Here is a 27886-nt window from a genome sequence, read left to right as displayed (position 1 = left end):
GACAGGCATGTGACGTGTGTGCGGGCAGCTTGTGTGCGTCGGGGGGCAGGACAGGCGGGTAACTTAAAATTATAAGTATTTTCAAATGCCAAATGCCAAATTATTCATACTGCCAAGTAGGTTAAGTATTATTTTTATGTGGCTATATATGAAGGTTGTATATTCCTTCTTTATTTAGCTTTACTTTATCTAAATTTATTATTTTAGCTGTAGTGTTAAATGTAGGAGGCCACCTAAAAATCAATGTTTTCTACCTACCTGAGTTTAGACTGTTGAAATACCAGCAAGTCTCAGACTTTAAATGACCTCTAACACTTCGATTGACTCAGCACTTTCTGCATCATAGTTTATGGAGGTTACTTTTAAATGTCATGCTAATATGTACTCTATGCATCACAAGCAGCCAATTTGTACTGACATAAATCTTTCACCTTTTGAATTGGACTGAAGTTTCTATCCACATAAATATGAGCCTTAAAAGCAATTAAAGCCATCACTTAAAATACTGAAATGTATGTGCTTACTCCCAGTCTTCAAACAGACATACTAAAAATGTCTGTGATAATAAAACACTCTAGATAAGATTACAAGCTTGTTAGTGAGAGAAAAAGAAATACAAAGAAACACAGTGGTGACAGCTGATACAGAATGATTTTGTTCAGTAATGGTTTATTTTGAGGACTGACCTAGTATCCTGTTCAAGAGCCTCCATCAAAATGATTGTCTTCCACAGACAGCTACCTTCAGTTCAATTACAGCTTTGTATGTCTACTTTTATGTTGTAAAATATCATGTAGTCTATGCCCATATACTTTCTTTTGTCCTCACAAAAATGCACTACTCCTACAACCAAGAACCACAAAATAGTTTTTGTTCAAAAAACTTAACCATGTATGTAATCACATGCTGAGACATCACTTCAAAGAGAACTCCATCCTTTTTTTAAAAAAAAACTTTGAATACCTAAGGAGGAAAAGGTATTTTTCTGGTGGATTGTGTCCCTGTTTAATAATAACTATCCTAATATTAAAAGATCTACAACTTCCTGATTGAGTAGTGCACACTTCTACTATTTGAAACCTGTAGGGTAAATTCAGGTACAACATCCAAATCATTGTACCCGTTGTGTCAGGACAAATGTTAGGTATTATCCTCTGAGTGTAGAAATGGGAAACCGCTATCTAAAATATTCAACGGCAGCAAAGTTTTTTTATTTTCTTTACACACTTCTAATATGTAATAGGCAATACCCATAATACTAAACCATGTTTATCCATATAAAGAAAAAAATTTGGCTGAAGTTAAGCTTTAACCTTTTTTTTTTTAAGCATTTTTCATCTTTCTCTCACTTGCTAACATTTTTATACCTGAAAAGTTGCCTAAAACCCCAGCAACATCATATCATCAACATTATATTTTTTCTAAAAGTAGAGAACTCATAGAATAAAATAAGCTGCAACTGTAATGTTATATGCAATCCTTTATCAAACATATATTGTCAGTATAAAAACAATCAATTTGTAGTTTACAATTAAAGATGACAGTGCCGTCAGGATTTCGCAATGGCAGCAAAAGGGTCAAGGTTTGTTAGGCATATTAGTATTACAAAATCTTTAATGTCCTAAAATATTATATAACCAGTACATGAGATAAATTGTCCATTCTGGCAATGTTGTGCTAACTGGAATTAGTGAGTGTTTGCATACATGCTATATACATACACTGTATTTGTTACTGAGTCCCTTGGTTACCTTTATTATTCAACAACTTGCATCTTATTGGTATTACATTTGCCTATTGAATACTGAAATCTAATAGGTTCCTAAATAATAAACTATATCCCAGCTCTGTAAGCTATTACGATAACAAAGTCCTCATGTGTAATAGATGAGTAGAGCTGATGAGTTGTAAAGTTGTGACAAGCTGATAATATAATTATTGTGATATACCAAAGTTAGCAGCAAGTAATTAGCATTTTACAGGCACTCACTAGTACTTTTGTACACCTGTTTTGATGAAGTAATGTCAGCAACAGACTGAGAAAGAAGTGCTGCCAAAACCATTGTTTTGTAGTATTGCATGGGTGGTTTCCCAAGCGCTCACAAAGCATCCAACAGATGTTTTCTGTCAGCAGGCGATGGGAGCTTGAGGGCCACAGTACATCTGTCCTGGGTTTGATATTTGTGAGAACATTCTTTTCTACCAGAAGTGTTCCCTAATGAAATTTTAAAACACCGCCAACGTACAGAACGATAGTGAGATTCTCAAAATAAGAAATACTCAGATGACTCAGCCACTGCGGATGTGAAATCTCAAATCCCTCTAGAAAAATTAAAACGGAAATGTGATTATGTCAAAACCAAGTGATTAACCTTCCTAGGAGGATATGTGACATCCTTGGAAATATTGTGCTACTGGGGTAAAAGCAAAGTTTAAAAATGCAGCCATTTAATATGAGAAATTTCTGAAAGGTAATCAATAGATATCCAAGAGCCGTGATTTGCAATCTGATTAAGAAACTATTTGCCCTTTTCAAGCAGCTAGCTGTTGCAGGAAAAAAACACTGTATTTTACAAATGGAACATTTACAACTGGGTTGCTAATTTTCTGTACATTTAGTTATTATTATTATTATTATTATTAATAAAAAACAGGATTTATATAGCGCCAACATATTACGCAGCGCTGTACATTAAATAGGGATTGCAAATGACAGACTAATACAGACAGTGATACAGGAGGAGAGGACCCTGCCCCGAAGAGCTTACAATCTAGTAGGTGGGGGAAGTTAATAAATCAATCTAATTTCAATTGAATATTTCAGCACTAACACTGAAAATTCAGTTTAGTGGAGCTCATGCTGACCGGGGTAGTAGGTCCAAGATGAACACTCAAATGAAAAATATCTGACCTTCCCCAAACAGCCTTTTTTGGATATCTGCAGATGAGGCATTACGCCCTCTCCCTCACCCAGGCACCTAGGTTTGCAGAAACTACTTCCTTTGAGAGGATATGCATGCTTGGCCCATATACTAAAGGTCTGGTTTCCTCAATTTACCGCCTCCTTCATACTAGTGTACTACTAGTGTATACTAGTGCATACTAGTGTATGCATACTAGTGTATCGACCGGGACTTCCGGAAAATTTGCCTATTTGAACACCTGGGAATCTGTTCTAGGTCACTCCTTGGATAGTGAGGAGTGGTCAGACATCTGGGAAGCAGTGCATAAAAGCTCCATTTGTACACTTCTATAAGGAAAATTTATACAAAATAATATTTTGATAATATCATACACCTGATGTCTTACACAGGTTGTTCCGATGTGGATCCTACCTGTTGGTGATGTGGGACACAGCGGGGAACTTTGGAACATGTGTTCTGGTACTGTCCCATTATTCAGAGTTATTGGGACCGGGTTCATAAGCTGCTTCAGGATGTAACTCAACCACAAATGTCCCTGGACCCGCTTACCCATCTACTGGGGCTACCCTTAACGGGTCTCCCCAAACCTACTGGCAAACTGGTTGCACATGTTTTAGTGGCAGGTCGCACCCTGATACCGACCAGATGGAAGTCCACTTTGCCTCCCTCCTTGGAGGACCTTTATACACACATACAGGATGTTCGCCTAATGGAATATCTTATTGCCCTTATACAAGACAAAGTTGATAGATTTGAAAAGATCTGGGATCCATGGGACACCTTCTATGCTCGACTGCAAGTTTAGGGTTTAGTTGTGCTCCATTTGCTCCGGTATACCTTCTCAATAATGCCCACCTGCCCCCCTTCTACCCCCCCCCCCCTCCTATTGTTCCTAAGGGATATTATTTTGACTGCCTTTATGCTCATGTTTATTTTTTATTGTATGTTTCTTTTTTGTTTCTCTTTTCTTTTCCTTTCTTTGTTGTAATTTGTTTCAGCATTACTGGATGGGATTCTACTTTGGACTTTGGCCTTAACACTACTCGACAATACATTCCTATCTTGGATGAGGATATATTTTTTGATTGTTGAGTATCTTGCTTCACCTGATGTTTACTGATATTACTTACATTGTTCCTATTCCTGTGTTGCTGTACTTCTTGTTTGTATTTACAAAAAACTCAAATAAAAAACAAAGTTTCAAAAAAAAAAAAGAAAAAAATCCGTGAAAGACCAAGGTAAACTGTGAATCTCATGGACACACAGAGCAGGAAACTAGTAATCTCTAATACCAGTTTTAGTATAACTGACCTAGCTATAAGTAGCTGACCTAGCTATTTAGTATAACCCTAGCTATAATGATATATTTAAAGAATAATTAGTACGCAGTGTTTGATATGGAACAATACTATATATTACATTAATTGCCTTTGAAGTCATATATCGCAGGTTTCAAACTCAGCAAGGACACAGTTTGAAGGCAGTTTGTATGTTTGCCCCATGTTTGCATGGTTTCCTACAGGAACTGCATTTTCCTCCCAGACCCAGAATTTGGTTAATTGGCGTCCCCTCAAAATTTGCCTTAGACTGTGTTAATGACATATGACTTTGATAGGGAAATTAGATTGTGAGCCTCTGTGAAGGACTGTTAATGACATGACTATGGACTTTGTAAAGCACTGCGTAATATGTTGGCACAATATAAATACAGGTAAATAAAACAAGATAAAATAAATAATAAATATTGAAATATCACAGATGACTGCTATTTGGCCAAGGCAACTGGGACATTTGGCTGTCTGAGCGGCAGATAATAACTAAAGTTGATAGCTGATAGCTGCGTACTGTAGAGGAAAGGCACAACTGGCCACATTTACACAATTTAATAACACTGAGCAGAAACATTGAAAGCATATTAAATACTCCTATGTGTTTCTTCTTATCTATAGAGCAATGTGTGTTATTTTTATCAGTGGTAGACAGACTTAAGCCAGCAGTACAATTCATTATTTGCAAAACTTGTTTTTTATGGTTTTAATTATTTGATTTCATGCTCCTTTCCTAAACGTGATTTTAGCTAAGCAACTGAGCCTCCTAATATAATGCCCTTCTAAATCCAAAAATTAACCACAGCTTGTGAGAATATGTTGTGGATAATGGGAAGAATGTTTCAGTTAACAAACCATTACAATGTGGATAAAAGAAAGAAATCAACTATTTTAATTAGAAGACATGTGTGGTAATATCTAATAAATAAATCATATGTATGCATACATAGTGCATTTAAGTATTATTTGTTGTTCAGTTGTGCCCATTCATGATCATAACATATTGGAATGCATTACTCTTTATTATTTAATTATGTGTGCCATCTCACAAGAACTGATCATGCGGGAGAGAGTGTGTAAACATATTGTGAAGCATAGAAGGTGTAAGAAGCTGAGAGATGACGCAACTGTTCTTGTCTATAACAGGTATGATACAGGTGGATGGACATAAGGGAACTGTGGAGAGGGCAGAATGGCATCTTTTTTTGACCAAGGAGGCATAGAACATGCAAAATGTAAGCAGATTTTTGCACTGGGCGAATAAAAAAGAAAGAGATTTGGATTGTGGGAGGATAGAACAAAAATGGATAGAACCTGCAAACTCTATTCAGATATCGCTTTCGGCCGAGATTCGAACCTGGGACCTATGCTGTAAAGGCCAGACTGCTACCTCTGAGCCACCATGCTGCCCATAAACATATGCAAGTGAAGTACATAATTAAAAATTAGCAATGCTTTTCCCATTTTCCAAAGCTAAGAGAACATTACTTATTTCTTAAATAAATCAACCCCAATAACTAGCTTGTCTTAATTGTCTATTTTTGTTTTTCGTTATCTTGCAATCTCAACTGTGTTATAGAAAAATCTTGTTGAAAGTGGTACAACGCATGCAAAACCTTGACCGATGCACTAATTCTCCCATGTGTCCTGGCATTGGTTTAACTTTCCATTTCCATATAAATCACTAATGCAGCTGAAAATACATTACAGAGGCCAAACTTTTTCACAGAAAGAAAATGACAGTTGCACCAGCCTAAAGAAATTCCTCTATTCTCATAGTCAGCAATATACTTTGCCATGTCAAAAATTAGCACCAACTAAACAATATTTTTTTATCATTTTTTAAATAAATTTGTTTCTAGTCATGGGCCTAGAGGTCATGACTATGTGGGACAAAATAACATTTCCATTTGAATATTGTTTCATATTCATATATCATATATATTTATCTAGCTTGTTCATGTTCATTATCAATGTAAGATATTAGAGCATTGATCTTGTAACATTTGACATAACTTTGTATTTCATCACATTCCTCCAATAAACAAGTTGACCTCCATTCATAAACTAACAACATCTGCACAGTATGATACCCAGAAATGTCAAACTACCCACACAGAAATTCCTAAAATACTTACACTAGATTTAATAGCCCTTCATCACTTTAATGACTGGTGGTCTGCTCAAATATAATATGATATATTATCTAAGGCCTGTTATAATTACACATAGGTATGCTTATATAATCCTTAAGTCATACTTATTAGAAATTAATAAATTGGGAAAATAATTGGGTTATTAAACTTTTAAAAACTTAAGATCACCGTAGAATATTTTCCCCATAACTTTGAGACTGGTGTCTAAATTATGCATAAATAAAGGGACCCTGTAAAGTTACTCGGGCAAAATATAGCCTTGAAACTGTGTACATACTTACTTTTTCACTGCCTGTCTTGATAAATGCCGTTCAGTTTTATAGAAAGGTTTCTCTGAAATCCGATGTGAAACCAACACTTCCATTAGTGTTGATCTCTTTGGTTACCCACACCTCCCATTAGTTCTGTCTGAAGACCTCAAGGTTCTTACAGGGTACAGTGGTAAGGTGGAGGTTCTTAGGATATACTAATGAGAACTGTAGGGGACACACAGAGATCAGCACTACCAGTGGTGGGCACCATTCCTCTGAAAGGGAATAGTGCTTCAACTTTTAGTTAACTTTTGGTCATTTTTTCAATAGTGACAGGGTTGCTTTGATTTAATGTAGTGAACATTCCAAGCAAACATGTAAAAGCATGAACCATGCATTTCCATTCCATTTCTTGGCATACTTTTGAGTACCGACTGAGCATCATATAAAGGCCATAAATTACCTTGCTATTGTTTTTTACCATGTCTGTGACCACTGAGTATTCATCATCTGATGCCTACTTCGAGACGATAATGTGCCACGTCATGACTTAGATCATTTCAATCTGGTTTACTAAACATGACAATGAGTTGACTGTATTAAAATGGCCTCCACAGTTACTCGATGTTAATCCAACACAACACATCTTAGATTTAATGAAAAGGAGATTCACATAATGAATGTGCAGCTGACAAATTTGCAGCAACTGCGTGATGCTATCATGTCATTATGAACCAAAATCCCTAAGAAATTTTACCAGCACCTTGTTTTACTTGCTAAAGGATATATATTATTACTATCTAGCACAGTGGTTGCCAACTGGTGGTTAAAGAACCCCGCTGGGGGGGTGCACCAGCCAGAGCTGTGGACCATGTCTCCCATACGGATCTTAGGCTCAGGGCGGTGTATGGGTTGTGTCTCTGTATGTACACTGTGATGCGCCACTTGAATTTTAAAATATACATGTAATGAAGGAATACAGATCTGAATGAATATGTGTTCTTTTTCAATGGTATATATTCTTTGATCACTGCATATTTAAAATTAAGAGATTAAGCTAGGGCAAAATAGTGCATAAAATCATGCCTGACAGCATAGCCTACTTTTAAATATTAGTTATTTACTTTGTATGAAATAGTTTCAACATAGCTATGGCAGGCATTCACTCATATTGAAACAAGTATTAACTATGGGAGTTGGCCTGCATAGTACAAGCAGAATTTTTCTTGTTTTATGGCTTGTGTATGAAAATGATTAGTGATGCTTCCCACGTACAGCATAAACTTCCCTGGTTAAGGAAATTTGAAAAATGTATACTTTCATTGCAGACATCCAGCAGTTTTCTGCTAGTCCACATATTTCAAGTTCAGGGGTAGATTATGAGCTTGCAACATGTAAAGGGGGAGCTGATGACATGCTGTATAAAGAGGAGATGTGTATGACGTGCACAGGAGGCCCAACAAATTGAGTTCCTAGAGACTCTGTTGACTCACAGCCGGTATCTTTTATAAAATACACAAAGCATTCCACGAGGCAAATGTAAAAAGTAAAAGAAGATTGATCTCCCCTGTTTTATTCTGCTATTAATGTGGACTTCTTCCTGGCATGAAGAAGCAGAGTTTATAATGGCTGGAAGTCACATCTGTGCTCCATTCAGTTATTATACTATGAAGCAGCTGAGCTGTATAGCTTTTTTTCCTAGGATGTTCTGATTTTGAGTGACTTTCTCATGTGTAACTTTTTCACTAAATGTTACCAGTTGTGTTAACATAGAGGATCGCTATAAAAAATACTGTCTGGGAAATATTAAGGTAACCTTGACCCTATCTGACAGCATTTTAAAGTCATTTTTAGTTGCTATTTATATTAATAAACATTTTTCTGGCATATAAACAGTAGCATCATAGCCCAATACACAGTGTTTAATGCTAGAGTGAAATATTAGGGCTGCTTTTTCTAACCTCTTTAAAAATGCTTTTGACTGGCTGTTATGCTTTCCAACATTGTGTTTTAAAACAGTAAAACCTAGGCAAAAGAAGAGGTCAACAATGGTAGCCTAAATGTTTCTCTTTTCACAGTTTTGTTTTATTTGTTACACTAAAAAGAATCAGTTAATGATAAACAAGCAAAACCTGGCCTTCCATAAAAGTAAACTTGGACTGCATTGGAGTACATTTTGACAAAACCTTGAACTGTACTCCCATTATGTTGTAAGAAGGGTAAGTGAGGTCCCAAGCACCTAGGAAAGGTGACTGGAAGTCAGGATCTACAGTAACCATTATCTACTTTTAATGTTTGTAATGTTTAACACTTTTTGTGGATTTCACTTAGGGCCTATAAATATTAATGAGGGCTATTGAAATGCATTAAGTGGATCTGAACTCAAAGTCTTGTCATTTGCAATGATATAAATCCTAGTAATAGCTACAACCACAATAGATCAAAAAATAGACATGAAACATTTAAGACCTGGCGAATCTTCCTCCACCAGAGAATGTTTGATAACATCATGGTTACAGCTTTATTATTAAACCTTTTAATGTTTGTAAACCTTATGCTTTCGTTCACAGTGCACACCTTCTGACATTTTCCTGATTGAACACTGGAATGTGCAAAGGAATATAATGCTGAGCTATCAAGATGCTTTTTCAACTGTTAGTAAATGTGTTGGAAGCAATGGGAAAAACAATATGGAATTATGAACCTTGATATCAAAGGTCAGAAAGATATAGAAGTAAAATGTATACAGTATATATATATATATACCTTTTCAATATGGGGTGTTTTTTTCTCTATATGAAAGTGTTATTATACATTGCAACCAACTAACTGAAACAACTCCCACACACAATTCCTATGTACTCCCTCATTAATGTTTCCAACAAAAGACTATTCATGGCAAACCAGCTTATATGAATACACTAGATAATTCAGAAATGGTACATCCATCCCATGTTCTTTTCTGCTAAACATCTTATTTTAGATGTAGAAAGTCTGCTTCTGGCATACCCATTATTTGAACTGGTAGGCCAACAAGGAAAAACACTCCCACGTAAAATTCTGTTTTTATGTGACTTTTTACACATGAAGTTTAGGATATCATTTTAACTTTTGGAAAATACTGTTGTACAAAATCTGTTCACGTGTTTTCAGCTGCCAAAAGTCTCATGTTCAGAGTTTTGTCACTTGTTTTCTCAGAATCCACAAAGAACACAAAAATGGTCCTATTTATGTAGGAAGCAATTATTTATTCATGAATATTCCATCAGTTGTAACTTTCTGCCCATTAGAAGAACCCAGAATATACAAAACAGACCCACAGGTATGGGACAACATTATGTATGCACCTAACAGCAAAAAAAGAGGTATTCTAATGATCCACACCCAGTAATTGAAACAGAGAAAGAGTGGACCTAGTTTATTAAAGCTTCCCAAGGCTGGAGATGATATACTTTTACCAGTGAAGCTGGGTGATACAACCTGGAATGGATTTTTTAAAAGTTTTTTGATTTTTGCTAGCAAATGTTTTGAATCCTGGACCAGATGCATTCCAGGTTTGCCGGATCACCCAGCTTCACCGATAAAAGTGTATCCTCTTCAGCCTTGGAGAGCTTTAATAAATCAGGCTCTATGTCTTCATCTTGGCATGTCCTAAACATTTCAGCACAAACTTTATGAACTCAAATTTAGGCAGATGGAGATATAGACTAACAAGTTTCAGAAAGTGGTCTGGAAACATTTTTTAAATAACAGGTTTAAAATGGTTGGACACTTTCCCCCCAATCCACCGATATGTGCAGTTCACTTTAGGAATGATAATGCAAGTCTGTTCCATGATGTTCTTTACAATTGCCACCCCTGCCAGTGTCTCAAATTAGTTTTTATGAATTTAAGAAGTGACCTTACGCTCTTTTAGAATTAAGGGCATCACATTACCATCCATGATATGTCACACTGATTAAACCTGGTGGTATGCAGCGTACCGTTATTTCTCTTTGCAGCTTAGGAAATTATCTTAGTCTTACTATAAGCCACATACTGTAACAGCTGTGTCTAACTTCCTATACAAAGTCCTTTCTTTCAGGAAACCCAAATTTAAGTGTTTCAGAACAAACAAACAATAAAGGAATGTTTATATTATCTAAAAAAAAATACAAAAACAGCTGAAAAAAGAAGGAAATGTCAATGGTGCACGTGTTATGGAGTAAACAAACCGTGTCTTTCTGACAACACAGCAATGAATAATTAAATCCAGAAGCAAAAGGTTGGACAGAAGTTTAGGATCACATCCAATAAAAATTTTCATCATGAAATTGAGAATTTTTTGAACAGTGGTTTTGTTTTTTTTGGCTAGGTAGCTAGTGCGGCAGATTTTTTAGTCCCTTAGGATGATTTATTTTCATCAGAAAATAAAAAAGTATTTGTAAGCTGCATGCAAAATATTACATTATGTGCAAATAATACATGTTATATTTCATTTTATTTACCAGTTTCAACAAAACAGTACAAGCATGTGTATTTTAAATGTACATAATATTGTACAGACATACTATTTATATATTCACCAAATGAAAACTCTCTAAAGGATATACCTTCTGACAGCTAAATCGATGTTTACCTCAGTTTAGACCTATGGAAGGAATTATTTAGACCTATGGAAGGGGAGTCTTCGGACATACTAGAGGTATGTTTGGTTGAAGACTTGAGTCATGCTGCAAAACACAATGCAAGACTGATAGTATGATGCATATACATGTCTGGTATCTGGGACTCTAAGTATGGACGGTGGCTATACATAGTTCCAACAGGTTCCCCTTAGAAAGACCTGTAAACAAGGCAGTTGCTAATTTTCCCAAAGCCCTAAACACCATAATCTCTTAGAGCCTTTGCACTACGACACAAAATATAAATCCGACAAAGAGATCTGTCTGCAGTTTGAAAATACTAAATGCTGAAAGGTTTCAGCATGTTACTTATGGTTTGGCTAAATCGAAGTGATTTTTCAAGGTTAATCTTTCAGTTTTAGCCCGCTGTCTGTGCAGATGCCACAGATACCAAGACATTAGTAATGTATTGCCATATATAGAGCTCACTAGTATTGTACTACTATAAATGGCATAATGTGCTTACATTTATTCCAATAAAGGCAGCTTACTTCTATACAATGACTTAAGGTTTGTCTTTCTTACACTGTTCGATGCGTACCCCCAAAATCAATAAATGTATACATATATATATATATATATATATATAAATAAAAGTATGTCAAAAAATGCTGTTACATTTTCTGAAATGAGCTGTATATGTTTTAGGATGTTCTGTACAATAATTAACAACATACCAATGTCAAACAGAGAAGATATTAGAAAGAACACAGTTACAGAAGCTGGACATTTTTCTTAGATGACATACAATTTTCATTTAGATGTGGTAAATAGAAACTAAAGCTTAATTCACGCTGGCAGTGAGGTTGCGATGCATTAACTGCTTCATTATGCCACGTATCAATGCCTCTCGAGGAGATACTACATGTAGTCCCCCCCTCTGTGGAAGCTCAACAGCAAATAAATAGGGGTGGCAGTGAGTGGTACTAGTGCGGAAGCTGGTTCTTCAAAAACCACTGCTTAAGCTAGTGCAAGGTGCCATCCTAGGGGAGCCGTGTGAAGCAAAAGCAGGTACAAACGTGCCCTAAAATCTAAATCCTTTAAAGGGACCTGTTTAGAAAAGATAAATATGAAATCTACCGTTGTAAACTTGCCACTGAGAGTGCATTACAGGAGCCTGCCAACCTTATTCTTAAATGCGACACTCTTTTATAAAAAAAAAAAGGTGCAGCACCACCCCTTTAAGTCTTGATCTTCGCGGCATTTAAGACTAAATGGGAATAAGGAGCCTCCCAGGATGTGTGACGTAGGCTTTGGCTGCTACTTCTACGCACTAAGGGGAAAGCGATGCCAATCTCATGCGTGAGCAGTGCACAGTGCGAGATCAGGTGACATAGCAAGAAGACAGGAAGCGTAGATTGAAGATGGTGGAGCTCGGTGTTTCCTCTGTGCTGGGCCAAGAAGATTTCCAGGACAGCGTAGGACTGTATCGAGGAACGGTCCAGTGCCATTGAGGGATGAGCGGGATTAAAGGCAAGTGTGCTTTTTTTTACTTTAGTTCCACATCTGTTGCATGGACCAAGTGTGCTTGCAAACTGCACTACAGCCATTTCCTACTATCTCTAATTTCAGCCATGAGAGGGTAAACAAGATTTGACCATGTAACTGCCGAACTAGGGTAAACAATAGATGCCAAGCTACATTTTTCATCATTACAGTAGAAACCATGTTTGTACATAAAGAAGGAAAGGACAGGAAGTAGGTGCTGAGACATTGTAAACTGTAACCTAAAGCAAACTGTAAACTAAAGAGGTTTTAAGTCTGTGTAAATCTATTTATAATGCTTATAATTTACAATAACCAACATGAGTGCTTTAGGAATTTGCATTGTTTCTAATTTTTTGCTATATCTATTTGTGGAGAATCCTAGTAAATTTGTAGCGAAGCCCATGGATGTTGCTAGTGATTCTGTCACCAACATGAAACATTACTAAAACTTAGTCAATGAAGCTTTGAATAGTATCAAAAACCCAGCGGAAGGTCTAATCATTCCCCACCCTTAAGCTTAAAAAAAATAATTTGGCTGGATATAACCTTTTCTTTACCAAAAGTCTTTCCTGTAATATACTTAGTTGCAGATGTGTTTGAATTTCTTGTATAACTCCCTAAGCTGTATGAGAAATTAGTCTATTTTGTAATGTTTTACCTGGAAATATGAAATCTCAGGTTTTTTTTAAATGTAGAAACACAATATTTCGTGTTTAATTACAAACTTTTCTAATGTAAAGTCTGGGTCTTTTCTATAATGAAGTGTCACCAAAGTAGGAGTGGAACACAAATTTTTCAATGAGGACATTTGTTTGGACCATAGGTCGCCAACCTTTCGGACGTCACAGACCACTAATTTCACGGATTCCGGTCCGTGCATGTGCAGGGAGCCATGTGTCACTCAAAAGAGAAGAAGCTTCCTCCAGAGTGATGTCATGATGCCAGAACCGCCCACTCTCCTATCACACAGAGACACAACCTGCCCACCACCCTGAGCCTGCGATCCATATGGGAGATATGGTCTGTCGATCTGGTTGGTGCCGTGGGCAGACCGCTGGTCTGAACTGCTGTAAAAAAGGGATTTGGCTTAACATTTGCAGATTTTTTCCTACTTCATTTGCTGTTACATGAGAGAAAGTAAGAATAATTCTCTTCAGTGAAAACATCAAAAAAGTCATCAATAAAAAATCATGAAAAGTCATCAATAAAAATCTGACAAGAGTCTAAGGTTCCAACCCTTCCCCACTTTACTGGAAAAATGTGTCCTGATTGGCGATCTACTTTACAGTGATGAATAAATTAGGCATAAACAAAACTCCATTTCATAAGTTATAATTTGAATATGCTCCTAGATTGTAAGCTCTTTGGAGCAGGGTCCTCTCCTCCTGCGTCACCGTCTGTATTTGTCTGTCATTTGCAACTCCAATTTCATGTAAAGTGCTGCGAAATATGTTGGCGCTACATAAATCCCGTTTATTAACCACCTGAGCGATAAGCCCGACCTAGGTACGGCCTTAAAATAGTTACAATTATCGATAAACCCGAACTTTTCTCACTGTATGAAAATACAGTGAGAAAAGTTCGGGTTTATCGATCACTTACCTGGTCCTGCTGCGATCATCCATCCTCGTGTTCCAGCGTCGTCCTCCAGCGTCGGGTGCCTTCTCCGGGAAGAAGAAGCCGGCTTCTTCTTCTCCGCCGGCCGGCTTCTTCTCCCTCCGTGCGTGTACGTCGGCGCATAAGATGACGTCGGCGCGTGTGCGGGAAATTCAAATTGAAAGTCATTCAAACACATTTTGTATTGGATTGAATATAAACTCCTGTATCCAATCCAATACAAAATAATTCAAAATCAGGAGTTTGTATTCAATCCAATACAAAATGAGAGTTTGAATTTTGTTCTCATTTTGTATTGGATTGAATACAAAGTCCTGTATCCAATCCAATACAAAATAATAGAAAATATATTTATGTGATTTTGTCTATAGGTATGTGACGGACACTAGGGAGGTGTTTTAGAAAAATATATTACTATACAGTATACTGAATTATTGCATTTTCAGTATTTTTCATTTATTTATGTATTCTTGTTTAAGCTGATTTTTTGTGTCTTTTATTTAATTTTATTAAAAGTAATTTTTTTTTTTACATGATTGTGTGTTTCAAACATTTTTTATATTCATGATATCTACTAGAACCCTGTTCGGACATATTTCTGTAAGTTACAGGTCTACAATTAAAAAAAAAAAAATTTCATGAAAAACAGTGTAACGCTTTTGGAACAGAAATCTAGACCTCAGTGTAAAGCCCAGGTGGTTAATAATAATACTGCTAATAATAATAATATTATGCTGACCTGTTTGTGACCTTTGTTGCATGTTTAGATACCCTTCTTGTCAGGGTCAGCCATTTTATCATAGATTTTGTCAGCCCATATTTTGTTGCCTTTACCTGTTGCCTAGTGCAACAGAAGTATTCATCTAGAAAGGGGTTCTTAAAGAACTTTAGAAAAAAAATGGCCCTAATTTTATTCAAATTTATCCATATGAAAACTACCCTTATAAATAATGGGCCAACAGACGTAACAATTCAAGGCAGGAGCAGATGAAGATAGAAGTAGTTGGTCCGCACCGAAAATATCTTCCATATTAAGCAGTCTACACCAGGTGCACTTACCACACCATACCCATATTACTAGCAATATTTTTGCACAGTATTGTCCTTCAATGGGACTCCTAACTGATTTCCATATCTGGAATTGGGAGTTGTTGTTTTACGTCAGAAAACCACAGTTTGAAATATGTCTTCGGTGCTGAGTACACTGCAGCTGTGCAATTAATTGTTCCCAGCTCTCCAGTTATTCCATCAAGGACATTTATTTTCACGACCAACAGTATTGTTACATGTAAAATAGTTCAGATGACCCATGCTGACTGTGGGAATCTGTAACCACAACCATGAAAAAATATCAGGGAATTATTTTCAACCTAAGCTAAAATGCAGTTGTCTGTCTTGCTCCACATTGAGATCTGTGATATAAAGGATCCTTTTGTTGAATATATTCCAGGAATGTGACAGTCTGAATTAAACTAAGGAAGTTAAAGGGCATGAGAATCCACTGTCAATTCCCCAATGAATAGTAAAGGACTGCACTATGGTGCACTGGGATAATGTACTGCACAACCTGTACATGCTGCAATTACAGAATGTCTTTCATTTCACATTGCTTCATGGGGTACAGCTGTCTGGGGTCTTTTACAGAGGGCAAAAATGTACATTCAGCACTGAAAACCGCTGGTGTCATGCTAAGGTTATTGTTTAGTCACCCCCTATTTATACAAAGTAGCTGAAATGTATTCTTTTTTTGTTTGTGTCCTAATAGAAATGTACCCATTCTTCACTTATTATTACAAGTACCGGTAACTACAAATATTAACAATTTGCTCAATTCACTAAACTATAATAGAACTGTATTTACCATGGTAAGTAAGGAAGTATGTTACAACACATTTAGCTACTACTTGTATTTTCAGCTCACATTAAAAAGACGGTAAAAAAAATTACCGATTGTTACAGCTTACAGAAATGGGTCATGAGTCATTTACTTCGAGAGTCAGCAAGCAAAAACTGACAGAAATTAACTGCTTTAAAATATAATCATATTATACAAAACTGGCTAGTAGTCAGCAATAATGCCTCTATGACCTTAGCCATCTACCACCCTGCTCTTGCCTGCCTCTTATCTGATAGGCTGTTTAGCCTTGATGCAGGAGGCGTAAGCCTTGTCTCAGCACATTCTTTCCAAGAATATTCAAGCGTGTGACAGTCTGCAGGACTGGGATCCCTATGTACAATGAATGCTCAGGAACGCATTCCTGCTAGTTGAATTGGTAGAGTCTAATGCACAATGCTTCAGAATCATTCCCTTTTCTAGTAATGCAAAGTGCACTTGCACCCGTAACAATGCTTAAAAATAGCAAGAACTGTCAGAATCTTCAAAGAAATATGTAGATCTTAGCAAAGTTTATTGAACAGATTCAAGTCAATGTTTAAACATGGTTTAAGAGAAATTATTTATAGGCACATACATACTGTAACTCTTGTGTTAAATACCTATTTTAGGGTGGACAACTTGTAGCAAATATAGTCTTACTAGCCTTGTGGCTTTTAGCATTGTCATTCAGTTTGGAAAAAAACAGTGCAAAAAAATAAAGGCTTATACTGAGATTATGTTTTTGAAGTGTTTAATGGATATTCCTTCCTTTTCTGCTTTGCTATACCTTAAAAGGACAGTCAAGGGGTCATACATTTTCTGAAATAAATGCCATCTTCTGTAAATCTGGATTTCCAATGCTCTACAACTGGACCAATGTCAGTAATATTTAAATTTGACATGTTGCAGCTGTTAGGTTTGAGTTGTCTTTTAACATTTAGCAACTGAAGTCAATGAATTACTGACTTTGTCAATGTTTCATTTATTTATTTGTATGGAGGAATTATCAAAGAAAGCGCACATCCTGACAATCCTAAATTGCATTTGTTGGTATTCACTTTTTGCTTATACCGGTGGGAAAAAATAACTTCTCTCTTTAGATGTGGGGGAGCAGAACAGTAGACAAGTGCTAGTGAGATTTATGTAAGCAAAAGAATGTGTCTGGATCCACCTGCCTACTTTAATTATACCCCTAAACATATATCTTCTTGCAGTCCTTCTTCACCAGGAATTGTAAAATAGAAGTAAAATCGCAAAGGAGTTTATTTTTAAAGCAGTGAATCTGACATTCACTGAAACTTTTTTCAGGCGGAGAATCTTCTATCCAACGTCTGTTTTTAAAGGCTGTAGTTCTCCACCATGAAATGTTAAGTGAATACCAGATTCCATACTTTATGCTCCAAAATGTACAATCTGCTAGGTGATAGGCTTGTAAAATTTGTTCTCTGTTATTTATGTTTTTTCTGTTATATAAAGTTTTATCTTTCTGCCCCTTCCATTAACAGAATTATGTAGTAATAATACAACTACCATCAAAGCCATCTATATTGAAAGTTCTCTAAAGGTTTCAGCTAATTATTCAAGGACAACCATTCCAGAAATACAACCAAGTAACACAACCTGTATGCTCCCCTTATTTACCTCTCTCGAGACAAAGCCACGACTGCCCATAAGCGTCAGTACGCCAGTTGCTACCATTCAGTGAACAACCCGCGCTATAACTCTCTGTGAATTACATACCATCCCCTCCTCCTCCCTTCTCAGCACCATCCTAGTAGGCACTCGACTCTTCTCAGCAAAGTAAAGTGAGGTTAAATTTTCATTTAATCTAATTGCTTTTGTATTTATGTATTTTAGTATTAAGCAGTGTTTAAATTATTTTATACAGCCCCATCAATGTATAAAATTCCAATAACAATAGGATTTTTTTTCATGGGAATGGATTAATCATTTTCCCTTTATTTCTTATGGGAAAAAATTGTTTTGTATAAGTCCTGTTTGGTATAAATCCAAGGATCTGAAACGGATTAAGGACTTATACCAAGGTACCACTGTATATATATATATATATATATATATTTTTTTTTTTTTTTAATTTACCTAAAGCCACAGTCACATGATACTTTATTTCTCTGTTTATTCCTGTAGGGATCATTCTTCAGGTGTCCACATTTCTGCATAATGTGAACGCCTTTCTATTGGCTGTCCAGTGGTGTGATCTTTTACCCTGTCCTGGAAATTACATTGTGAAGGTAGGGATAGTGAATTAAGGTCAGTAAATCTTTCTTCATAAGGTAAGGAAAACTTAAAAATATGTGGGATGGGTTCAGAGTGCCTAAAATAAAGAAATGGCAGCCAGTATTTATTATAAAAATTAAACTGACTGCATTAGTGCCTCGTGTCTGTATGTAATTTAAGATGATAGCACATAAGCACAACACAAATAAAACATGTAAGTTCTATATTGATAACAGATGAGAAAGAGAAATGCCCCTGTAATTACAAACACCAGCAGGTTATATATCATTGGTCTTGTAAAGTTCACTGAAAAAGTACAAATTTATCAGAAAGCAGCAAACATATTTTCTGATTAGTAGATGGCTTAGAGTGTGTGAAAGAAATGACCCTGTAATATTTAATCCCAGCTGAAACGCATAAGAAGATCTATCCTATGATCCCATTAGAGAGGAGTATGCATGTCAAACCACACAAATTCCAAGCCTAAATGTTGCCAGTCTATCAAGAGGATACTGATATGGCCATTGCAAGTGTCATTTAAGGACAATCTGAAAGCGAGTCTTATATTCCTCACTGGAAAGAAAAAATCTGGGAGACATGTTATGCTAAATATACGGTAATAGTCAAGTGTCAGCAGATAGAAAATCTACTGCAGTGTCAGTATGAATGTTTTTCCCAATTTCTGCTTCAAAGTCTTGAATTCAACTCTGGCAATGGAGAACAGAAAGGGTTACTCTATAGCTAGTATTAATACATATAGTTTAGCATAAATATAATGGGCCTGAATTATTAAAGCTCTCCAAGGCTGGAGAGGACACACTTTCATTAGTGAAGCTGGATGATCCAGAAAACCTGGAATGGATCTGGTCCAGGGTTGGAAACATTTGTTAACAAATATCAAATGACTTTCAAAAAATGAATTCAAGGTTTGCTGGATCACCCAGCTTGACTGATTAAATCCTGTATCCAGCCTTCGAGAGTTTTATTAAATCAGACTCAATGGATCACCCAGGTTTACTGATGGAAGCGTAACCTCTCCAGCCTTGGAGAGCTTTAATAATTCAGGCCCATTATAATTATGCTAAACTATATGTTTTAATACTAGCTATAGAGCAACACCTTTCTGTTCTCCATTGCCAAATCAGGCCCAATGAATCTATGGTTGCATTTTGTACATGTTTTTATCAGAAAACAAAATCTCATGATTTTGTGTGTTTTATCCTTTTGTGGAGCAAGTAAAAAATGTATTTAAAACATAAGGCAGTCCATCTGCTTTTTTTAATGGTATAACTAACAGAGGCTGTCCAAATCCCCAACTTAATTCTGCTTCTTAACTTTAAAAGGTAATGTAAATTTATTTCTGTGTGCTTTGTATTTAGGATTTATGCACAGTTCTCTGAATCTTTCCCTTGGTCTGTTATGGTTGAAAATGGTAAGGCTGAGAATTTTACATGCAGTTTTGCAAATGTCATGAGAAAAACTTTATGATGTTTCACATGCAACAAAAATAAACAGTGACAAAATATGGACAATGACTGCTTTAAAAATCAGAGATCTAAGATCCTGGCTTCTATTTGAGGATTTGCCTTTTGAACCAATTACCACATTTCCAAAACTGTGGTCTGCAACATGTAAATCAATTTTAACACACCCACACAATTCTAAACTATTGGTTTATGTGGGAAAAATACTTCACTTCTTCCATATCCTCAAAGGCATACGAAAATTACATTTAAATTCCTCTAAATCCAAACAAACACATGAAAATAAACAAGATCTGTTTATGCATCAACATACTTATGAAAGACTGAACAGGAGACATACAAGTGGAATCTTGTGGAAATCTGACTGTCTGACATCATCCAAGAGAACTCTGGAACCGCTTAACCACAAAATGAGAGGTGGTCTGACCCATACTCAGAATGCAGTGAAGGTAAGCCTGCTGGTAGGAATTCCGGCTCAGAAATTAAGGAGCAATAATAATAATAATAATAAGAATTGTATACCTTTAAAATTATAGGACTGTCTCCTTAATGATTATCTTTAGTTTTATTTGCCTAGTTCTTTATGTATTGTTCTATTACTTTTTTATCATTTGATATACATAACACAAGCTATTTCTGTCTGAAAAGGTTTATTGCTTCAAACAAGTTCAAAAAAATTCACCCACTATGATCTTACCCCAATGGAATTTTTTGTTAAAGATCCAACACCATTACAGGCAAGTACCATGTATTCCCAACTGAGCAGTACTCAACATATAGAATAAATGGGAAACGGCTTTCATGTTTTAGAGAACCAATGAAAATATTTACACTATTTAAGTTCCCTGTCATGAAAATTGGGTATTACTTTCATGATATTCAAGTCACTTGGGTATTATATTACCAAATTCCACTATTTCCTCTGACACTACCTTACATGTTTCCCATACATATTGTCCAAACCAGGAAATTACTGGGCTCTAGGGATAGACTTTGCAGAAGACTTTTCCATTACCCATATAACCATTACCTGTTTCTTAACACTCAAACCCACCCCCCAACGGGACATGTTAACATTTACAATTTCAATCCTCAAACTTTTCTCTTTTTATCCTCTTATTCGACACATTACTTACTATAACCAGAGTATGGAGGTATAATGAACTGTACTTTGGAATGAAATTTAGGGTTAGAAGTAGTTATGAGGTTAAAGTTTATGTTTACCCCTCTAATATGGAGAAAATAATAGAGGGGTAAACAGGATTTTGAAGGATTACTTCAAAATCGGTTCCAAGTTTGCTAGATCACCCAGGTTCTCCCATGATAGTCTACCTTCTGCAGTCTTAGAGACGTTTGAATAAAAAAAAAACAACTTTTTATATACTAATAATGTACAGATGCCCTTACACTTACAGTGTGCCTTATAAGGGGTGGGCAGGGGACGTCAACTTTGATGTCTTGGACTGACTATGGGTCTACCACCATGCCATGCGTTAACACTCATTATTCATTATTAGAAAACAAAGATCCGTAAACAAGGAATTTCTGTCAGGATCACAAAGTTATTAGTCTAGATTTTAATAAGCACATTAATGAATGTCTGCAGTATATAAGCCATAAGGAACAGAGGGATGACTTGCTAAGGGTCATAGTTTAGTACACTTTAAATGTAAAGAGAGATAGGTCAAACTTGTAAGGAATTCAATTCAGGTTTACTGCCAAAAACTTGTTCTGTCCTGTACCACACTCATGATTTCTATTTAGAAGATATGCACAGGTTAATATTTTTTTTTCTGCAAATGAAATACTATTGTGAACAAACCATATGGTATTTCCTCTTTACATTTAGTTAGGAGCCATGTGGAAAGATCTGTATCCATTGGGAACAAAATAAAACAGGTGCACATTTCCATCTGTGTGTGAGTAATTTTAAAGCATGTTTAACCAAATGAGAGCAGTACAGTTATATGGATATCCCATGGGCTCAACATTCATGTGATAACTTCAGTGCTTGTAGTACAGGTATTGTGTAATCGGGGAGTCCCTGTAGAAAATACAGCTGATGCTGACTGTTCTGCCAGGAACATGTGACCCATGAGCCCTATCCGTGGAATGTACTCCTACTTAATAATGGGTTGAAGAAGATCCAGATTCTCCTTGGCAGATATATAAGAGGTTTTTATTCTGTATGATTGTTACCTTTCAATGAAGAGTGTAAAGTTATTTAATATTACAATTTAAGGACCATGAAAGTGTTATCAGAATTACAGCCAAAGAAATAAAAATGTAAAAATGAGTAATTGATGAAAAAACCCACCCAATGAAAGCAGATACATTGTGGCAGAAGAGGACTAAAAGTGTTTTTCGTTTTAATTGAAATCAAAAGCTTATGTATTTATGTTTCATAGTTTGTACTTTTGTATGTTTACTGGATAATTATCAATCACATATTGCCTATAAGTGGTGCATGGTATGCAGCTCAGTGTGATTTTTTTAGGGCTCACAACTCCTTTAAGAAATATTTATCAGTATTCCTGAATGGACCTATTCCGATGGATCTGAAACCCTAGCAGTAACCCTTCATCACAATAAAAATGCATTAAATTGCATCAAGCATTAAATTAAAAGAATAACTTTTCTATTCTAGAATTGTTTAGAGGCAATCTTACTTTTTAAGCTTTTATTGTATTGCTTTTATCTTAGATTTTCTTAGGACAGGTGATATAATTCAAGGTAGGGTCTAAAATATTTAAGGTTTTATTGTTCTTTCTGTTCTTTATCAGTCAAGTGTCAAAGCATACATATTTCTTTATGTAAAAATTATTCATCTAAAAGTAGCACCATCTTCATTCTTAAATCCCAATTCCATATGGCATAGCCTCTTAAACAGAAAGTTTCCATTTGGTATAAAAAAAAGTAATGTAATGCCTGAAACATTCCATAGCATCCCACAATAGGCCCCACTTTATAGTTATCCCTTGCTCAATCTAACTCTCCACCATCAGAAGGTGGACTGTTAAAGTGGGAGTTAAAGCAGAAAGATTAAAACCAGAGACCATAATGCATGCTATGAATCATTATCATGAAAAACTGCAAGTGATTATTTCGTAATGGCATGTGGCTATAGGAATAATTGGTAAAGTAAATCAAAATATTACAAATCTTTAACCATTTCTGTCTGACACGATATCTGCATTATTGCAGTATTTGCAAAAATAGAAAAAAATAAGTATCACATGAAAATGTATCATTAGAAAAAATTTTCTTTGAGAAAAAATACATACTGACTCTGTACTAAACTGTTTTTTTCTGTTATACCAATGGTTCTCATTCTATTTTACCTAAATTGAAGTCTCCTCTGCAACTTTAATTTGTCTCCACTGAAATGAACAGAAGTGGGGAAGTCTTCACACCAGGCCATCCATTCACTCTAGGTCATAAATGTACATACTATGTAAGGGCACCCAAATATTTAAGACTAAGTCTGGACTGTTTTTCCAGCATTTAAACGAAGCATTTAAACGTCCATGTAAGAACTTTCTATTCATTTCAATTGACTAGTCCACATTTGTGGAGCGTTTGTGGGTCATTCGTTTTTGAGCGTTAAAGAGGACACTCCTTGCTGTGTTTAAACTTTTTTAACTGCTTGTAAATGCTTATAAATCTTTTTATTGAAATCAACAGGGGAATTTACAGGTGTTTATAAGCATTTATAAAAACTTCCATTAACCCATAACTTTTATATTTGGCTTTAAAACACTGAAAACTGCTTTAAAACCATAAATGCATTATGGGCATGTATAAGCATTTTTAGGCTTCATTTAAGAAGCCTTTAAATACCTGTATAAATGCTCATAATTGTAATCAAGGGTGGTGTGGGCATTTTAAACAATTAAAAAACAGTCCATAAAACTTAGCCTAAACTAGCCTTACTATACTGCAAAAAAAAAAAAAATAATTAACAACAACAAAGCATTGACTTAATATTAATCACATTGCATGAAATATAAAAAACAAACTTGGTTGTTTTTAAAGTTTTAAATGTAAGATATTTACCATTGGTTTACAGATAGCTCTGTGGAAGCTACAATGTTCCATGAAAAAAACAGCACCTTTGAAACAGGTAATTTTAAAACATGGGGGAAGAACATGCACAACTGAAAACTCATTCAGCATATTTAGGAAATCAGCACTAAAAACAGAAATGGCGGAGGGTCCGTTGTCACTCATATAGACAGCCATTGTATAGTGGTGACTTGTGGGTGTTTTACACAGGGAAGGTCATATTTTTATCTACAAACCTGTCCCTTTACGCATCCTCAAACTAGTGTCACAAACAACTAAGCAACATTTTTCAAGGTTTTAAAGGTTTCTAAGATGGGCCTTCATAGGGATCTCAGAGCATGAACAAGTGTTTAGAAAGGCAATAAACAAATGGTGTGAAATAAACCCCAGCAAGAATAGAATTAGAATAGAGTTGACATCCTTGTGTTTGCTATGCAATAGCAGATGGTAAAAAGTTCATGGTCTTCATCAAAGCCAGTGGTGATGGGATAAGGTTGACCAAACAATGTTGTTTTGGTTGACTTATTTTACTGCTGACAGCTGAAAGTGCATAAGAATCACATGGAGTGCTATATGTGAAGCAGAATTATTGTCAGATTAAGTGCTAAGGTCTGGACATGTGCAAAAGAGGATGGTCAGAACAACAGAGAAAATCACAACCAAGGGGTTATAAAAAAATATCAGCTCCAGATAATCAGGCTGATCATATGAAGAAAAGGTCAGGATTCACATGGATAGACTATTCCATGATAGACCATCTTCTCCAGTCTTGGAGAGCCTTAATAAATCAGACCTAATGTCTTACTTCTTCCAAATATATGGTTCTCCAAGAGAAGAAAGAACATGACTTTCACTTTTCTAGAGAATTCTGGTTTGTAAAGATATTACGAAAATAATTAATTTGTTGAGGTGTTGGAGTTTACTTCACCTTTACTCTACCTTAAGCTACGTACACACTTTCAATTAATATCGTTGGTAAACGAACGATCCTGCACGATATCTGCGAACGATCGTATGGCACCGATCCTGTACATACAGATAACGACACGATCGTTCGCAGATATTGTACACACGATAGATGCGATCGTTTGAACGATACAGGAAGTGACGTGCACCTGGAACAAATAAATATATACACAATACAGTATGTATTGAGCGAACGTTCGTTCATCGCGCATGCTCAGACCATGCACGATCACTGAACCACCGTACACACGATAGATGGTCAACGATCGTCGTCCAATCCGATCCGCCGGTCCGGTCGTTCTTTTTTCAACGACTATCCTCGTTCGTCGGCGTCGTTGGTTACTTTTTTTAGGAACGATTTTTGGCCAATCGGTCGTTTGTCGTTCGTTCGTTGTTCATTTCCAACGATAAAAATTGGAAGTGTGTACGCAGCTTTACTTTCAAAGGAAGTTTGTCTCCACAGAAAGTTATTGATATTAGAAAAGTAGGGATTACTGTAATGGATGCCAGCTGTATGTTAGAAAATGATGCTTTATAATATATTCTTAATTTAAAAAAAAAATTATACATTGACAAAAAAATATATTAAACATGCCTATTTTAATAAAATTAAGAGACTAAGGTTTACTGGCCTTTTATGGGACTAATTAGTGGCTTATAAATTAGGAAAAGTATAATTATAAGCTCAGTTAGACATGGTTCTCTTTTAATCCTTCATTTTTTTTGTTTGTAGTCATGATTTATGCAGATTTGTTATCGGCAGCCCCAATTAATTGGGTAGTTCTGCATAAAAAATTAAATTGCTTTTGATGATAAAAAAAGAAGGAAAATTAACAGTTTATAATGATCTAAAGGGATCTTTTAATAACTGCAATATGTTTTGTAAAACCAAATAAAACTGTATTACAATGATTATAGTGTGTAATATTCCAGTGCCATTTGGCAGTCTGATATGACAGGAGCTGACAACTCACATAGTAACAGTGTTACATACTAAACTGAAATGACCTTTACTTAAAAAATATAGGAGATTTAATGAACATAGAAAAAGCAGATAAGCTACAGACATAGTAAAAACTAATGCGAAGTTACTAGCTTGCACTTAGTTAAGTAGGTGGGACATACCCTAAAAATTGCATCAATGACATTTGCTTTGTGATGTTTCTGCAATATCATAATATATTATACAAATGCATCCAATTCTCAGAAAATTGTTTACTTTGAAAGAAGCAAACTATGCTCTTGCCAAAAGTGGAGTCATTCAGGACAGAGACAGAGTTATGTTCAAAGTAGATGTTGAGGCGTCTACAGGGACATTTCTGCAAATATCTTCTTTAAGAAAGATTTGACAAAGTGTTTCCCACAGCCCTTAATTTGAAAGAATGAGTTCCTGAGTGGAACAAAACAGCTTAAAATATCTCACAAATGTGCTTATTAGGCATGCTGAGCTCTCTTCAAATACTTTGAAGCTGATTAACTGAAGGACTATAGACTGAACACATAGCAAAGTGAATTATGCCCTTGCAAAGGATATTTCACCTGGCTTGGATGACATTCTGCTGCCCTCAATCATCCAATTATATGTAAAAGAAAAACATTTTTTAGATTTCTTACATGATTGGGTATTCTTTGCAAAGCAGATCACCGCATTCAATAAGCTATTATTATTATTATTATTAATAAACAGGATTTATATAGCGCCAACATATTACGCAGCGCTGTACATTAAATAGGGATGTAAATTGTCCCTTGCAAAATAATAATTCACCTTGGTAAGTGAACATCCAAAACTTCTTTAAGTAAATCAGCCCCGTTGTGTCTCACTAGTTCACCTTTGCTGAGAAAACAACAAATTTTCCCTGGTTCATTACATGCATTGAAATGATTTTAACACATTATTTCACAGTCATACTATACTGCTGTTTATACTAAAGCCTGAACATGCACTTCCTATTTCCTTTAGTCACATTCAACATGATACCTAGAACCACTTTCCTGCTATAGTGACATGATCAGTCTCAGGACTATAATAAAGGGAAAACTACTGGAACCAGAATGAACCATTTGGTAGAAATTAAATTTCTGAAGGAATTTTCTGCAAAATTTACACAGTGCACAGTTGTAGAGAAACTAATAAAGATTGTAGTATTTGTATTTGTCCTGAGTAAGTTTTAGTTAACCGTTTAATTCTTGTTTAAGCAAACCCAGTGACAGATATATATTTTGATGTTAAGTGCATGAATGCTAAGTAATGTATAGGTGTATAACTCACTTCTTTAAAACATTTGACTTGGGAAGCACCAAACAATCAAAATACGGTATATATGTATATTTGATGTTCCTTCTGTATTTGTGTGTTCTATCAAATAAAAATGAAATACAGGTAGTCCCCGAGTTAAGGACATCCGACATAGGACTCCTAGATACGAACAGGGCTTCCCTACTTGTTGGTGTGCAGGACAGAGGCTTGATAGAGGGGAGAGGACGGTTTGCATGACTTGCAGAAGAAGTCTTTCTGTTCTGCAAGCTCTTGCAACTCTTTAATGTCCAAGACATGACTAGTCTAGACTCCCGAAAAAATTTTTTTGCTTTGTTTGTGATTAACCTCCCTAGCGGTACATTTCTGTCTGGATTTATATGTCTTAAAGCGGTACATTGTTTTTCATGAAAATTTATTTTACAGTTTAATATAATAGTATGAGTATAATAAAGTTTGAAACACAAAATCATGTAAAGATAATAACTATAATAATACTGCATTCAATACAGTTATTTTGTATTGAATGCAATACAAATGTATTTTGAATTTCCCGCCCCGCCCTGCAGGGG

At 35.7% G+C, this 27886-nt stretch overlaps 1 protein-coding gene across 1 annotated transcript in view; it reads right to left on the bottom strand.

Annotated features, from left to right (window-relative positions):
• COL4A2 (collagen type IV alpha 2 chain) overlaps positions 1-27886 on the bottom strand; it is a 106372-nt gene that overhangs the window by 54061 nt on the left and 24425 nt on the right. The window lies entirely within an intron of this gene.

This window comes from Pyxicephalus adspersus, chromosome 1 (genome assembly GCF_032062135.1).
Source record: "Pyxicephalus adspersus chromosome 1, UCB_Pads_2.0, whole genome shotgun sequence".
Classification (NCBI taxonomy): domain Eukaryota; kingdom Metazoa; phylum Chordata; class Amphibia; order Anura; family Pyxicephalidae; genus Pyxicephalus; species Pyxicephalus adspersus.
Note: the sequence above shows the minus strand (reverse complement) of the source record. Positions and strands in the feature narration are given on the sequence as shown.